Consider the following 4,845-nt stretch of genomic DNA (forward strand, 5'->3'; position numbering starts at 1 on the left):
TTTTATTTATATTTTAATTATCAAAACCTCAACCATTTGAATCCGCCTGACTGAGATTTACAAGGATGACCATAGCTTGCTTCAAGCCGACAATCTCCGTGGGATCGACCCTTACTCACGTAAGGTTTATTACTTAGACGACCCAGTGCACTTGCTGGTTAGTTGCGCGGAGTTGTGAAATGTGTGAATCACGATTTTCCACACCAAGTTTTTGGCGCCGTTGCCAGGGATTGTTTGAATTTGGACAACTGACGGTTCATCTTGTTGCTTAGATTAGGTAATTTTATTTTATGTTTAAGCTTTTTATTTTTTATTTTCGAAAAAAAAAAATATCACAAAAAATTTGTGTTCTTCAGAATTTTTAAGAACGAATTCTAGAGTTTCATAAGATATGTTGAAGCCTGGCTGGCTGTTTAGCCATGTCTAACCTTTTGGACTGAGGCTTCCACTTCTCATTGACATGCTTGTATGTTTTATGCTAAAGCTTGGCTGGCTATTTGGCCATGTCTAATATTTTGGACCGAAGCTTTCACTTAAAGCTTGGCTGGCCATCTGGCCATGTCTAATTCTTTTGGACCGAAGCTTTAGACTAACATTGCATGATTCCTGGAATTCTTATTAAAAAATTTGTATCCCTTATTTTCTTTTTCCAAAATAATTTTCAAAAAATTACAAAAAATTAATAAAATCGTAAAAACCAAAAATTTTATGTTTCTTGTTTAAGTCTAGTGTCAAATTTTAAGTTTGGTGTCAATTGCATGTTTTAACTTTTCTTAAAATTTTCAAAAATTCATCATGCGTTCTTTCTAGATCTTCAAGTTGTTCTTGATTATTTTACTTGTTTGATCATTAAATTTTCTTATTTTGTGTCTTTTCTTATATTTCATATGCATTCTTGAATTATTAGTGTCTAAACATTAAAACTTTTTAAGTTTGGTGTCTTGCATGTGTTTCTTTTCTTAAAAATTTTCAAAAATATGTTCTTGATGTTCATCATGATCTTCAAAGTGTTCTTGGTGTTCATCTTGACATTCGAAGTGTTCTTGCATGTATTTTTTGTTTTGATCTTAAATTTTTATGTTTTGTTTCATTTTTGCTGTTTAATGAAAAAAAAAAGAGAAAAACAACAAAATGATATCTTTTTTTTTCTCTTTCTTCATTAATTCAAAAAATCAAAAATAATATCTTTCCCTTGTTTTACTCATAAAATTCAAAATTTTGGGTTGACTTAGTCAAAATTTTTTTAAATTTAGTTGTTTCTTATTAGTCAAGTCAAAATTTCAATTTAAAAATTCCATATTTTTAAATCTTTTTTAAATCAAATCTTTTTCAATTTTCTTTCATGTTTTTCGAAAATTTTAAAATTGATTTTCAAAATCTTTTTCTTATTTCTACTTCATATTTTCGAATTTATCACTAAAAATTAATTTTTTGATTCAAAAATTTCAAGTTGTTACTTGCCTATTAAGAAAGGATCAATCTTTAAATTCTAGAATCATATCTTTGAGTTTCTTGTTAGTCAAGTAATCAACTTTAATTTCAAAAATCAAATCTTTTTAAATTTCTTTTTCAAATCTTTTTCAAAATAAATTTCAACCATATCTTTTTCAAAACTTAATTTCAAAATCTTTTTCTAACTTCTTATCTTTTCAAAATTTATTTTCAAATATTTTTTTCAATTAACTACTTGACTTTTTGTGTGATTTTAAAAATTTACTATTTCTTATCTTTTTCAAAATCACCTAACTATCTCTCTCTCTCTCTCTCTCTCTCTCTCTCTCTCTCTAATTTTCGAAAATCACTAACCATTTTTTCAAAATTCTTTTTAATTAACTAATTGTTTTAAATTTTAATTTTATTTTATTCCTTTTTCGAATAGTAACCAACAAGTAAAATAAAAACAAAAATAGTTTTCTTTTCTTTTAATTAACTTTCGAATTTCCTTCCTCCCTCATCTCTTTCTATTTTTTTTATTTTTTTACTAACACTTTTCTTCTTAAAAATCTGAACCCTCTCCCTCTCTCTGTGTTCGAATTCTTCTTCTTCTCCTTTCTTCATTCTATTCTTCTATTCTTCTACTCACATAAAGGAATCTCTATACTGTGACATAGAGGATTCCTATTCTTTTCTGTTCTCTTCTTTTTCATATGAGCAGGAACAAGGATAAGAACATTCTTATTGAAGCTGATCCTGAACCTGAAAGGACTCTAAAGAGGAAGTTAAGAGAAGATAAAGCACAAAACTCTGGAGAGGACCTAATAGAAATTTTCGAAAAAGAAGTAGAGATGGCAGCCGAAAATAACAACAATGGTGGAGATGCAAGGAAGATGCTTGGTGACTTTACTGCACCAACTTCTGACTTCTATGGAAGAAGCATATCAATTCCTGCAATTGGAGTAAACAACTTTGAGCTTAAGCCTCAATCAGTTTCTCTAATGCAGTAGAATTGCAAGTTTCATGGACTTCCATTAGAAGATCCTCATCAGTTCTTAGCTGAATTCTTGCAAATCTGTGACACTGTTAAGATCAATGGGGTTAATCCCGAGGTCTACGGACTTATGCTTTTCCCCTTTGCTATAAGAGACAGAGCTAGGACATGGTTGGATTCACAACCTAAAGAAAGCCTGAACTCTTGGGAAAAGTTGGTCAATACTTTCTTGGCCAAATTCTTTCTACCTCAAAAGTTGAGCAAGCTTAGAGTGGAAGTCCAAACCTTCAGACAGAAGGAAGGTGAATCCCTCTATGAAGCTTGAGAAAGATACAAGCAATTAATCAGAAGGTGTGCTTCTGACATGCTTTCAGAATGGAGCATCTTATGTATATTCTATGATGGTTTATCTGAATTGTCCAAGATGTCATTGGATCACTCTGCTGGTGGATCTCTTCATATGAAGAAGACGCCTACAGAAGCCCAGGAACTCATTGAAATGGTTGCAAATAACCAATTCATGTACACTTCTGAAAGAAATCCTGTGAATAATGGGATGACTCAAAAGAAAGGAGTTCTTGAGATTGATACTCTGAATGCGATATTAGCTCAGAATAAAATATTGACTTAGCAAGTTAATATGATTTCTCAGAGTCTGACTAGAATGCAAGCTGCATCCGGCAGTACTAAAGAAGCCTCCTTTGAAGGAGAAGCTTATGACCCTGAGAATCCTACAATGGAAAAGGTGAATTACATGGGAGAATCCTATGGAAACATCTATAATCCTTCATGGAGAAATCACCCTAATTTTTCATGGAAGGATCAACAGAAGCCTAATCAAGGCTTCAATAATAATGGTGGGAAAAATAGGTTTGGCAATAGCAAACCTTTTCCATCATCTTCTGAGCAACAGACAGAGAATTTTAGGCAAAGCCTCTCTGACTTAGCAACCATAGTCTCTGATCTATCTAAGACCACTCTTAGTTTCATGACTGAAAGAAGGTCCTCCATCAGAAATTTGGAGGCACAAGTAGGTCAACTGAGTAAAAGAGTTACTGAAACTCCTCCTAGTACTCTCCCAAGCAATACAGAAGAGAATCCAAAAAGAGAGTGCAAGGCCATCAATATACCCAACATGGCCAAACCTATAGAGGAGGAAGAGGCAGTGATTTCCAGTGAGGAAGACCTTGCTGGATGTCCACTGGAAACTAAGGAGTTCCCTATTGAGGAACCAAAGGAATCTGAGGCTCATATAGAGACCATAGAGATTTCACTGAACTTACTGTTGCCATTCATGAGCTCTGATGAGTATTCTTCCTCTGAATAGGATGAAGATATTATTGAAGAGAAAGTTACTCAGTATCTAGGAGCAATCATGAAGCTGAATGCCAAGTTATTTGGTAATGAGGCTTGGGAGGATGAACCTCCATTGTTCATCCATGAACTGAATGCCTTGGTTCAACAAAAATTACCTCAGAAGAAACCGGATCCCAGAAAGTTCTTAATACCTTGCATCATAGGCACCATGACCTTTAAGAAGGCTCTGTGTGACCTTGGTTCAAGTATAAATCTCATGCCACTCTCTGTAATGGAGAAACTAGGGATCTTTGAGGTACAAGCTGCAAGAATCTCACTAGAGATGGCAGACAATTGAAGGAAACAGGCTTATGGACTTGTAGAGGATGTCTTAGTGAAGGTTGAAGGCTTTTACATCCCTACTGATTTCATAATCCTAGACACTGGGAAGGATGAAGATGAATCCATCATCCTTGGAAGACCCTTCTTAGCCACAGCAAGAGCTGTGATTGATGTGGACAGAGGAGAGTTAGTCCTTCAATTAAATGAGGACTACCTTGTGTTTAAGGCTCAAGGATCTTCTTCTGTAACCATGGAGAGGAAGCATGAAAAGCTTCTCTCAATACAGAGTCAAACAAAGCTCCCACACTCAACTTCTAAGTTTGGTGTTGGGAGGCCATCATCAAGCTCTGAATCTCCGTGAAGCTCTCTAAGAGCTCACTGTCAAGCTATTGACATTAAAGAAGCGCTTGTTGGGAGGCAACCCAATGTTATTTAATAATATTTAATTTCATAGACATTTGTTTTGCATTGTTATTTTATATTTTCTTTAGGATGATGATCATGTGAAGTCATAAAAATAACTGCAAAATTAAAGCAAAATGAAAAATAGCATCAAAAATAGCACACCCTGGAGGACAGACTTACTGGCGTTTAAACGCTAGTAAGGATAGCAGAATGGGCGTTTAACGCCCAGCCTGGTAGCATTCTGGGCGTTAAATGCCAGAATGGGCAGCATTCTGGGCGTTTAATGCCAAAAAAGGGTGTCTGGCATCTGGCTGGCGTTAAACACCAGAAATGGCAGACAGACTGGCGTTTAACGCCAAAAAAGGGTGTTTGGC

This window comes from Arachis hypogaea, chromosome 18 (assembly GCF_003086295.3).
Source record: "Arachis hypogaea cultivar Tifrunner chromosome 18, arahy.Tifrunner.gnm2.J5K5, whole genome shotgun sequence".
Taxonomy (NCBI): Eukaryota; Viridiplantae; Streptophyta; class Magnoliopsida; order Fabales; family Fabaceae; genus Arachis; species Arachis hypogaea.